The sequence below is a fragment of the Capsicum annuum genome, chromosome 4 (assembly GCF_002878395.1).
Source record: "Capsicum annuum cultivar UCD-10X-F1 chromosome 4, UCD10Xv1.1, whole genome shotgun sequence".
NCBI classification, from domain to species: domain Eukaryota; kingdom Viridiplantae; phylum Streptophyta; class Magnoliopsida; order Solanales; family Solanaceae; genus Capsicum; species Capsicum annuum.
The window spans coordinates 165,131,718-165,144,872 of record NC_061114.1 but is presented as its reverse complement, the minus strand read 5'-3'; the positions used below and the strand labels follow the sequence as shown (position 1 = coordinate 165,144,872).

At 30.7% G+C, this 13,155-nt stretch overlaps 1 pseudogene; it reads left to right on the top strand.

Annotated features, from left to right (window-relative positions):
• Positions 1–9,398, top strand: part of LOC107868840 — a 35,543-nt pseudogene extending 26,145 nt beyond the window's left edge.
• Positions 9,399–13,155: the final 3,757 nt, after the last annotated feature.

Sequence of the window (13,155 nt, the reverse complement as noted above, 5' to 3'; positions counted from 1 at the left end):
ATGTAGGTACTTGAAATGTGAACATTTCATTTTGAATTTAGTTTAGGTTGGTAACTTGAAAATGTTTAGGTACTTGAATTATATATTAGTGACTTTTGTTTTGAATTTAGGTACTTTGCATTTTGATTTTAGTAAACTGTGGTCACTTGACAAGTGAATTAGTTACTTCAAAATGTTTAAATGTAGATACTTGAAACGTGAACTTTTCATTTTGAATTAAGTTTAGTTTGGTAACTTGTTAAGTGAATTGGTGACTTGAAAATATTTAGGTGTAGGTATTTAAAATGTGAACTTTTGTGACTTGAACTAATTATTTGAATGTGATTGATTGTGTAGATGGAACCTGATTATAGCTGGATATATCAACGAAATATTGATAATAGAATGGGTGAGACTGAGAATGAAGATGTGGATGATGAGTTGTAGTTTTTAGTCTTTTGTATGTTTTATAGTTTGGATTTGTAACATCAATAAATTTTGTAAATAATTTGATTTTTAATGTTTGTATTCTTATGGTGGTTGGTTGATTGTATATTAAATGATTGGTGGGCTGTATTGTATATAATTTGATTTGATTTTCAATATTTGTAAATGATTGGTGGGCTGTATTGTAAATAATTTGATTTTTAATGTTTGTATTTTGGAAATTTTCAATATTTTTTTTTACAAAATTATCAAAAAAACCGACCACATGTGGTCCCTTTTTTTGAACTTTTTTACAAAAAATCGACCACATGTGGTCCCTTTTCTTCTGAAAATTTTTAAGAAAAATCTACCACATGTGGTCCTTTTTTATATTAATTAATTAATTAATTAATTAATTCAATTACAAACCAACAACATGTGGTCGTTGTTTTTATAAATTAATTAATTAATTTAAAGAAATCGACCCCTGGTGGTCGATTTTTATTAAAATTAATAAAATTAATTTTATAAAAAACCGACCACTTGTGATCGTTTTTTTTTCCTAATTTCTTTTTCAATTTAAATAAAATAGTAATGAATTTTAAAAATGAATATATATTTTTAAAAAAACTGACCACACGTGGTCAGTTTTTAAAAAGCTACTGCTACTTTTCCATAAATTTTTTTGGTGATTTTGTTGTCGGAAAATGGGGAAAACCGACCACCCTTTTTTTTTTAGTAGTGAATTTCTTCACAGGTTCTGGGACAATTCTCCAAGATGGTACACCAGCTATGCTCTATACCGGAGGCGACTCACAAAATGTTCAATTTCAAAATCTAGCAGTTCCCAAAGATCCATCTGACCCTTACCTTGTCGAATGGGTTAAGTCGTCTAATAATCCAATCATGACACCTAATGAAGAAGAAAAAGAATTGTTTAGGGACCCATCTACGGCATGGTTGGGCCTGATGGGACCTGGAGAGTTATTATAGGAAACGAAAGAGAAAATAGAGGAACTGGTCTTTTATACAAAAGCAAAGATTTCATTCATTGGACTGAAGCAGAGCGTCCTCTTCATTCCTCCAATGAAACTACAATGTGGGAATGCCCTAATTTTTTTCCCGTCTTACTTGACGGTAAAAATGGACTTGACAATTCGGAGATCATTCCAGGAATAAAACATGTGCTAAAAAATAGCGGTGTTTCGTTCTTCTGTAGATTTTTATACTGTTGGAGTGTATGACCATTGTAATGATGTATATACACCATATGAGGAATCTATAGAAAATGAATCAGGATTAAGATTGGATTATGGAAGGTTATTCCAAGTTTTTTTTTGACAGTGAGAAGAAGAGGAGGATCTTCATTGCCTCGGTCAGTGAGTCTACAAGTAAGGAAATTGATATCGCTAAAGGATGGTCTGGTCTTCAGGTAATTAATTTCGTGAGAGAGTTAGTTTAGGTGACACTATTTTCTTATCATCAGTTCATGTCAACAAGAATTATTTGAAATGGTATAATTTTAACTTTGAATTTTACCCTGAAAAATTGTTACGTCCAAACAAATGCTAGTATATTATACTTAACGCTAGGGGTGGACATGGTATGGTATTTGAAACTTCAATATGGTAATTTTTGTATTCGTTTTTTAAAAACATTATACCATTACCATACCATATTAATTCGGTATGGTTCAGTATTTTGACGTTTGATTTTGGTATTTTGCGGTATGGTAATCTGTAATTATAGTTTGTTTAACTTTGATAATATATACTCGTATACTAGAGTATTATTACTTCGACTTTTTAAAAGCATGTCTTACTTGTATCATAAAAATGCATTACACATGTAGAAATATTGAAAAAGAAGTACAAACAATTCCTTTTATTAGTCAATTACACCAAAAAGACATTTCAATCAAGATAGAGTAGCGAAAGTTTCAAAGTATAAACATTTTTATACTAATACTAAGTACGAGTATTTCTGTTTTTTTTTTTTTTTGTGTGTATATATATATATATATATATATATATAAATTACTTATGTAACTATATATACTTCGGTATGGTATTCGATATTTCGGTATGTCATTTGTAAATACCGTATATTATACCATATATCAAAAAAATTAAAATGTATACCATATACCATAACAAATACCATAATACCAAAAATCACGGTATCAAAAATTTTGATTCGGTATGGTAATTCGGTATATACCATACCATGTTCACCCCTACTTAACGCCACAAGTTTTAAAAGTCTTGTATATAGTCACACAAATGCAAATCTAACATGTTTAAGACTGCAAATTTCAAAAGTCCCTAACTTTTAATTAACTTCTTGCCAAGTCGAGCTATATTACATAAACTAGAACATAATATTGGCCCTTGCTTCTTATTGTAACCATTGCATTGCAAAATTTATTACAGTCGTTTCCAAGGAAAATTTGGCTGGATAAAGGTGGAAAGCAATTGGTTCAATGTCCAGTAGAAGAAATCGAAATGCTAAAGACAAACCAAGTTGAGTTACACAATGTAATACTTGATGCAGGTTCAAAGCTTGAAATTAGTGTCACTGCTGCACAGGTATAGTTGATTCCATTGAGGTTTCAACATACAAAGTTTAGCTTGATAGATGATTCTATACTATTTCTTTTATACGTGAAAAATAGCCCATAAAAGCATATGAAGAACGTTATCAATTTCTTTTTGTTGTTTGATATGGTGTGTCAAGTCATATTAAAAAAAAGGGTAATTAAACAATTGTAAAAAAAAAGAAAAAAAGAAATTCAAACTTGGTAATAATTGATGAAATTAGGCTATGACCCATTATTTAGTCCATTTTGACCTGACCTATGGCGAGTTAATGAATTGCACACTCATTTATTAATTCAACTAAACGTGCTTAAAGTAGAGTTGTCATGTGGGCCGAGCCAGGCCAACCCGGAACCGGTCCGTGTCATTTAACCGGTTTGTGGGCGGGGCTGGTCCGGGCTCAATAGTAAAAAAATTAAAAACAATCCTAACCCGGTCCACTTAATCCAACCCGATCAAACCTACCTAAACCCGGTTAAAAAACCGATAAAACCCGGTAAAAAATATATAAAAAAAAACTTTTTTTCAATATATATTATATATATCCACCTATATACATTATAAATACGTTAAACAATATATATACAGTATATATTTAGTATATACTATATTAGAATTTAAAAAATATATACACATATACACAATTACACACATATACGCACCATCCAATATATATGTACTACTTTAAAGTTTAAATAAAATATACTACAATATATATATATATATATATATATATATAGTTATATAGTTATATACTAATTTATAAAACATAAACACATGTATACGTTAAATATACACGTCTATAGAAGATATATACACATGTATATGCACCATTCAATGTATATATACTACTACTAATAAAATATACTACAATATATATACATTACAATATATATATATATATATATATATATATATATATATATATATAGTTATATACTAATTTATAAAACATATACACATGTATACGTTAAATATCCACATCTATAGAAGATATATACACATGTATACGCACCATTCAACGTATATATACTACTACTAATAAAATACACTACAATATATATACATTACAATATATATAGATATAGTTATATACATATTCATAAAACATATACACATGTATACGTTAAATATACACATCTATGGAAGATATATTCACATATATACACTCTATTCTATGTATATGTAATACTTTAAATTAAATATACCACAATATATATACATTACAATATATATGGACATAGTTATATACTAATTTATAAAATATAGACACATGTATACGTTAAATATACACGTCTATAGAAGATATATTCACATATATACACTCTATTCTATGTATATGTAATACTTTAAATTAAATATACTACAATATATATACATTACAATATATATAGATATAGTTATATACTAATTTATAAAACATATACACATGCATACGTTAAATATACATGTCTATAGAAGATATATACACATGTATACGCACCATTCAATGTGTATATATACTACTACTAATAAAATATACTATAATATATATACATTACAATATATATATATATATATAGTTATATATAGTTATATACTAATTTATAAAACATATACACATGTATACGTTAAATGTACACATCTATAGAAGATATATACACAAATATACAAAACATATGCTACTTAGTATAATAAATTAATAATATTTGGTAGTAAATTAATAATATATTAGAAGTAAGTTTTTAAATTAAAGTAGAAAACTAGAAATTCAATTTAAAATTTTAAATCATTAAATGAAAAAATATAAAAAGTAAGGACTAAGGAGTGAATGAATTTGGGGAATTTTATTGATTGCAAAATGATCCAAAATTTATAATTTACATGAATGAAAAATCTACAAATTATGCATTATTTTTTCCAACTCATGCATGTTAATATTAACGGGAACTTGCATAGGATAGTTGAAGTCAACGGGGGCAAAACCATGCATTGGACTTGATTCTGCTGAGTTCTCCTGTGAAGACATAATTTCTTCAAGTTTCAGCTCGTCGCTCGGCTTTGGTTCCATTCCTTGGTTTCTTCTTTCCGCTCTAATCTAATCTCTGAGGCAAACTAGAACATTCATTGCATTGCTTCCCAATGAGTGTCGGTTGTCTCCAAGCTGCTGTCGTCCCTGACTAAAGGTGCTTTCTGATGCAACGGTTGACATTGGAACATTCAAGATATCTCTAGCTAATCTTGAAAGTACAGGATATCATGTTTCATTACTCCTGCACCAATCCAACGTGTTGATCCGTCGTCTGCGATCCTTTGGCACCGACCAAGATAATAATTCAGCTCTTCCCGATAAGTTGATATGTAAGCTCTATCATCAACACTGTTCCAACAAATTAAATTATAAAAGAAATCAGGAAAACCACTATGTGCCGGCCTTTTAGAAGATGATGGCTCCTCGAGAGGATGAAGAGCAACAGTTGGAGTAATATTTGTAGGTACAGCTAAATCAAATAAATCAGCATAGTGATTATATAATTTTTCTATGTAATCCTTTGCATCATTCATAGCCGTCCATAAATCAGGTTGTACTTGTTTAGAATCATGGTTAATATTTATTTCTAAGTTAGTATAAATAATAGTACTAAAGTGGCACATATTATTATATTTCATGCACAGATTTAACATAGCACCAACCAAGTAAATAGGGGGAATCGGAAAAAAATATTTTTTAAATTTAGTAAACATGACACCAATAGCTTCTTTATAACCTTCTTTATTTTTATATTCTTTGAGCAAACCAGAAATATCGGCTATATATACCAAAATATTACAAACAGTAGGATAATAAGCACCAAAAAATTCAACCGTAGCAACATAAATTTTTTCTAAAAACTTAACAAGATCCTTAATCACAACCCAATCAGAATCATGTAGCATGCAATCAGCAGAATCAACAAATGAACCGCAATGTTGGTTAAAAGCTAGTGTAATAAGAATTCTATATTTATAACAAGTTTTTAAAAAATCATACGTAGAATTCCATCTAATATCAATTTCCTCAGGCATCAATATTGGTGCAAGTCCATTTTCTTGACATTTAACTTTAAATTCTCTAATTCTCAATCTACGATTATTTCTTTGAATAAAATCAACAGCAAGATGAATTTTTTTAATATAAATCTCAAAAAACTCAAGACCATCTTTTACAATTAAATTATATATATGACATGCATACTTAATATGAAAAATTTCAGGCAACGGCGGAGATAGCGTAGATTTTAGTTTTTCTATAGCAGTCTTGTTGTTCGAAGCATTATCAAAAGCAATACATAAAATTTTATTTTCGATACCATAATATCCAACAACTTTAACAATAGAATCAGCAATAAAATCTCCAGTACGTTTACGATCTTCATCATATAAAAAAGCAAGAATACATTTTTACATCACAAAATTACTATCCATCCAGTGATAAGTAACGGTTAAATAATCATTTTTATTTACAGCACGACCAAGATCAGAAGTTAAGGACAATCTACATTGAATATTTTTTAACAATGTTGATAAATAAAAATAATATTATGAATGATTTCTAAAAATATCAGACCGACAAGTACTTCTAGGAATACCGTTAAAAATAGGATTATAAATTACTTGTATATAATGAATAAAGACATTAGAAGAAGGAAAACTAAAAGGCAAACAACCCACAGCTACTATTTTAGTTATTTCTTCCCGTCCCTCAATTTGTTATACTTCTTCGTTACCTGATCGGTTGCTGGGTCTATTCTAGTTTACGTTGGCCCACTAACATCCCACCACCTCGTGCAATATTTAACTCTCTGTCGTAAGCTTCACCTATATGTCTCATTAACGTATCCGTACCCCCTTGCTTGCCTCTGATTCTACGCTTATATATTTGTTGACAAATATTGCATTGCACCTCAGTATCTGATATACGTTCAAAAAATGGCCATGCAACACTAGTTGTTTTACGAGGTCTTGTGGCACGGGGAGGAAGGAGAGATTAACCGATTCAGATCTAACGTTAGCATTTCCTACTGTGGGTGTCTCACCAATATTTTCATTATCTTTGTCTAAATTAACCGCATCTACTTCATTTTCTTCTTCTATACCGTAATTTTTCTGAGCTTCTACATAATCCATAGCGTGAGCACCTACACCTATTTCTTCCTCAAAAGGTGTACCAAGCGGTACCGGAGGCGAAGGTACACGGGTATATCTATTAGTTGAACTACCTCTACCGCTGTAATTTATTTTTTACTACATTACCGCTTTTGGGCCAAAAATTTTTAACACCTTTAGTAGCAAAGTTTCTTAATTTATCCATAGTTTAAATTAAATTAAACTAAAAAAATTCAAAATACACAAATATAATAAAATTAAATATTAAACAATTAATTCAATAAATAAAAATTAAACGTAAGAGATGGAACGACAATACCAAATTTTGGAAGTATCCGAAGGTTGTGACTTTAGAAACTTCTGCTCGTACTTTGTAAACGCAAAATTAAAAAATTAAAGTGAACACTTTAAGAAATTAAATATATTGAATATTTGAGAATTGAGAATTGAGATTTGAGAGAGAATGAGATTTGAGAGAGAAAAATTGTGTGAAAAATGATTTGAAGGTGTAGAGTATTTATAGAATATTTTTTGGGATTAAAAAATAATTTTTAAAGTAATTTTTTTCTTTTTTTAAGAAATGGGCCCAAACTAGCCGTCTGGACCCAAAAATGGCTATATAGCCGTTGGGCCAACAGCTAGTTTGGCCCAAAACCCAAAATTTATTTTTTTAAAAAATTAGATTCCGGCTCGGGCCGGCCCGGTTAATCGGTGGGTCTGGACCGGACTTGGTTCGGGCCGAGTTAATCGAACCCAAATTAAAAAAATAACCGGCCGAGACCCGAAACCTTAAAGCCCTAGAACTTATTGGGCTGGGTCAAATCAGGCCGGGTCCTTTAAGTGGGCCGGGACCCAGCCCACTTGACTGGCTTAGCTTAAAGTTAACTGAACACGCTCATTTGACATTCATACTCCTTCTCAATCCCAATTGCACTGCAGTATTCTTTAGAATTTTTAAAAAGAATGACATATTTATTGTGATAATGGGTTGTGATAAAAAAAGGTACTTCTTTTCTCAATTTATGTTTAGTTTTACATTACAAAAAAAGGATTATAGGTTTATTTTAGTAACAAATTATTTTTCATTTTTAGATTTAGAAATTCATGAATTTTTGAAATGCAGGTCATCTGTGGGTCTTGAGTATGATAAAACCAATTATGCAGCCTTTTTGGATGTTGATCCTGTTACAGAGAAGTTATCACAAAGAACCTTGGTAAGTTTCACTATCAAATTATACGAATCTCCTAATTTTTAAATTATGCAGCATATTCAAGTTTGAAATAATATGCTTTGGTGTGACTTTGCCATACCCTTGTCATGCTCAAGACTGAACGTTTGAAGCATGGATAATTTAATATGATAGTCCTGCAGGAGAAATGAGAATAGAGATGCGTGCTTCTCTAATACCATGTTAAAAAAAATCACACTTTTAATACATTTAACTGTTGCTAGGGGTTCCTAATATACAATTGTCTGTAAGGTTACTACGTATTTGATATTCTAGCTACGAAATGAAGGGGTTCTCTTCCTGCTTTTTTATTCTAAAAATTACATAAATACACAACTTATATTTTTAGTATTACAAAAAGTTCAACTCCCTAAACATATTACAAAAATCCCAAATATACACAGAATGTTATGTATATGTCGGTTATGTTATGTATATTAATAGGGAGAGAGAGTAAAGTAATTAAAAAAATGAGAGATAGTGTAATTACTTTTAAAAGGTTGGTATTTATATTATTTATACTTTTTTATTTAATTTGAATTGGTCAAACTATGTGAACTTGAGACATGATTAATTATCATTAGAGTCGCCTAGTTATGAATTAGAGTATCATTTTATCTTCACTATTTCATCATAATATAATTTTTTCACACCATATCCAAAACGATTTATTCATTATAGTACTGCTAAATAATATGTTATTTTTTGTCACTTGAGCTAGCTAAGCTTGTATGTTTTTTTTCTTTTACAGATTGATCATTCCATAGTAGAAAGTTTTGGTGGAGGGGGAAAGGCTTGCATCACGACAAGAGCTTATCCAACTTTGGCCATCAACAATAATGCCCATATATTTGTTTTCAACAATGGATCCCAACATGTTGATATCTCCACTTTGAGTGCTTGGAGTTTAAATCAGGTGGAAATCAAACTAAATCATTAATTAAAAATGTAAATTTTCAAATTTTTCATCACCAAAAGATTTAGAGGTACAAATAAAAGTATTTGTCAATCAGGCTCAAACTGATTACTTTCACCACGTCAAGGTGACATACTCTCAATACTTGGATAGTTGTTACACATTGTATTGTGTGTTGTAATTTTGATATAATATTTGTTCCAATTATTATGTAAATTTTATTGCATCATATTTTGTTAAATTCATTTCTACCAACCAATGACAAAGTTCACTTTAAGTAACCCTAAATTTTGTGCGGTGATGTCATTGTGTTATTTATTTTTTTTACTAATATTTTCTTAATTATTATATAATATTTTATTTTATACTATTACCGCACATCTTAGGTTATACATGTGCGTTAGATTTAAATTTCTTAATCTTAATGAAAACGTTTAAGACCTTAGTTATTCATGTTGGACTTTTAAATAATGTTCATGGAAAAATTACTTCAAATGTTGACTTGCTTGTTTCATGATGAACAAGCTATCATCACCTCAATATTCATATTGTGTGAGTTGCTTCATTTTGATTAGTTAGTTATTTGATGCTGAAGAAATTACGTGTCCACAATATAGTTATTTAAAAAGTTAGTATTTTTGAAAAAGCTAAGGACTTGCAAAGAATTTTGACTTAAAGGGAAACAACTCTTATTCTTTATCTCTGAAGAACTTGTCGGGTTCGAATCGATTGTGCGTAATGCAGAAGTTAGTATTTTGTAATTATATTGGCGGTAAATCAGATGACAAACAAAACAATACTAAAAAATATATTTGATATGATCTGGTTAAGTGATCTACATATTAAAAAATAATATTGAAAAATATAAGAGAGATTTTTTACAAAATAAAACTCTTTTAACAACTACATTGTGAATGCTATTGTGTTAGAGAAGAGGGGTTTTCTATTTATAGAGATCCAAAACTTTTCCTTTTACCCAAATATGGAAGTGAATTATATTTTTGTTTCAGAAAAAAATCAAAACAATTACGGTAATACTTTGACTTTCCTTCAATAGAAAATCAAAACTCAAATTTGATAAGAAAATTAGGATAAAAACTCGAACAGAAATAATGGATTTAATTTGAATGCAAATGGATGAATTTGTTTCTTATCAAATGCGAGATATATGTGCGGCCTAATTCAAAATCGATTTAATAAAAACCACTTCTATATTTTGAGATTACGAGAAATTGTTCAAATTCATTACCCAAAATATGTTCAGGTTCTTCTCTTTGAAGTTAGTCATCTTTAATTCAGATTTGTAACCTATGACATATATGTGAATTAATCTGCCCTTATTATTCCTTGGCCATAATGTTCAAGATTATTCCTCCTATATATTCTCCATTGTTTTCCTTGAGAAAGAGATTGAAAAGAAATATTCTTCCTACTTTTTTGAATTTGCCGGATTCTTTATCAATCAATTTTTTTTAATTTCTTCTCCTAATTTTATATACTAGAAAGCCTGTTGAATTCTGAGAAATACACTACACAAAATGAAATGTCCTTGAGGATATGTTAGATATATGCTTTAAGTGGAGTGTGATAAATTGACTAACACGAATCTGCAAGTCTAAAGGATCAATTATACAAGAATGACCCTTGAACAACACTGTAGATAGTAGACATTTAGTTGACAAATGGATATAGAATATAGAGAAGAGAGATTAGTATTTAATTCTTTAATGAGATCAATGTACAGTTCAAGCTCCTTTTATGCATTTCTCAGAATCAATTGGGCTAGTAACTAACTAACAAAATACAGTAGAAGACTAAACTCCTTCCTCAACCCAACTATCTTTTTAACTAACTCCTAACTTCTTTCCCGCTCATTTGTGTATATTACAACTGCTCCTTTCTTAGAGAATATCCTTGACCTCAAGAATGAAAGTAAGGAAACTGCTTGTGCACATCTAACAAGTTCATCCAAGAATTGTTAGCCTCTAAACAATTTACCTTTTAATAAGCACCTGAGTCACTTGCCTTTGATTCATCTGTATAACTCTTCCATCCACAATAGCTTTAGGCTCCAAAAGGATGTGTCCATTGATGGACAAAAGGCACAGGTAGATGAGGTACTACTGGACTAGCACCAATTTTTGCCCTTTAATTGAGACATATGAAAAAGTGTGGTGTATTCTTGCATGAGTAGGTAATTCCAGTTGATAGGCCACTTGCCCCACCTTTTTAAGGACCTTAAAGGGATAAAAAAACTTAGGATTAAGCTTAGAATAGTCATCAGCCCTCACAAACAACTGCCTATAAGGCTGCAGTTTGACATATACTAAACCACCAATAGAAGATACCTCTTAGTCCTTTTATTGGCTTGTGTCTTCATGTGCTATTGAGCTATCAAAAAATGGTGTTTGAGCATCCGAATAACTGACTCTTTTACCTATAAGTTCTTGTCTACAACTTCAACCATGGAATTTTGAGGCAAATAAGAAATATGGAGAGGTGGTCTTTGACCATAAAATATCTCGTATCGGGTAGTTCTAGAAGAATTATGGAAGTTTGTTTTTTACCACTATTCAGCTAGGGGAAGCCATGTAGTCGAAGTATTAGGTCTGTCACCATACATGCATTTTATGTATCCCTCCATACAATTATTCACAACCTTTGTTTATCCATCACTTTGGGGATGGTATGCAGATAAATGATGTAAGGCAACTCTTTGCAGGCTAAAAAGTTTCCGCCAAAACTTATTGAGGAAAATAGTATCTCTATCAGAAACTATGGTTTATGGAAATCCATGGAGTGTGTAAACATTCTACAAGAATAGATGTGCAACCTTTTCAGCTATATATGGATACTTCAGTGGACTGAAGCAAGCATACTTGCTCATCCTCTCAACCACCTTAAACACTATAGACTTGCCCACCAAGTGGGAAATTCCTTTAATAAAATTCATGTTAATGTCTTGCCACACCCTTTCAGGGATGGGAAGGGGTTGTAACAACCTAGGAATAACTACATTTTCCACCTTATTCTTCTGAAAAATCTCATATTCCTGCATATGCTTATATATATCTTGCCTTATCCCTCTCCAGTGATAGATATAATTGAGCCTGTACAAGGTGGCAATCATTCCTCCATGTCCACCTATGGCACTATCATGTTGCAATTGTAATAAATGTGTCTTAAAGCAACATCATTTACTTCCACCAATTTACCTCTTCTGAAAATCAAGCCATCCTTGAAAGAATAACCAAGCGTAGAATTGGGATTCACCCGTAATTATTGTAGAAGCTGGGATAATTTTACATCTCTAACATAATAGTCTTTGATTTTACGGATCAACTAGCCAATCACTATTGACATGGAATATAACTTGGCAACTCTAGATAAAGCATTAACTGCCAAAGTTGTCCTTTCCATTCTTATATAAAATAGTGAAATCATGTCCTAACAACTTGGCAATCCAGTTCTGCTGGCTATGGGTGGATATCTTTTATTCTAGAAAATATTTGAGACTTTGATGACCTGTTCTGATGGTGAATTGCTTGCCAACAATATAGGGTCTCCATTTTTTAACAACAACTACTATGGCTAGCATTTTTTTCTCATAAATAAATAGGCTAACATGTTCAGGACTCAAAGCCTTACTGTAGAATATCAATGGATGGTCATCTTACATCAGAACAACTCTAATGTTGTCATCACAAGCGTCCGTTTCTATGACAAACTCTATAGCAAAATTAGGTAATGCTAGCAAAAGGGGAATAGTCATCACCTTCTTCAAGGTGCAAAATATCTTTTCAGCTGGATCACTCCTATCCAGGTCCACCTTTGGAATTGTTCTTGATCCACATCCACATATACTGCTTCTAGTTTCTGCAAC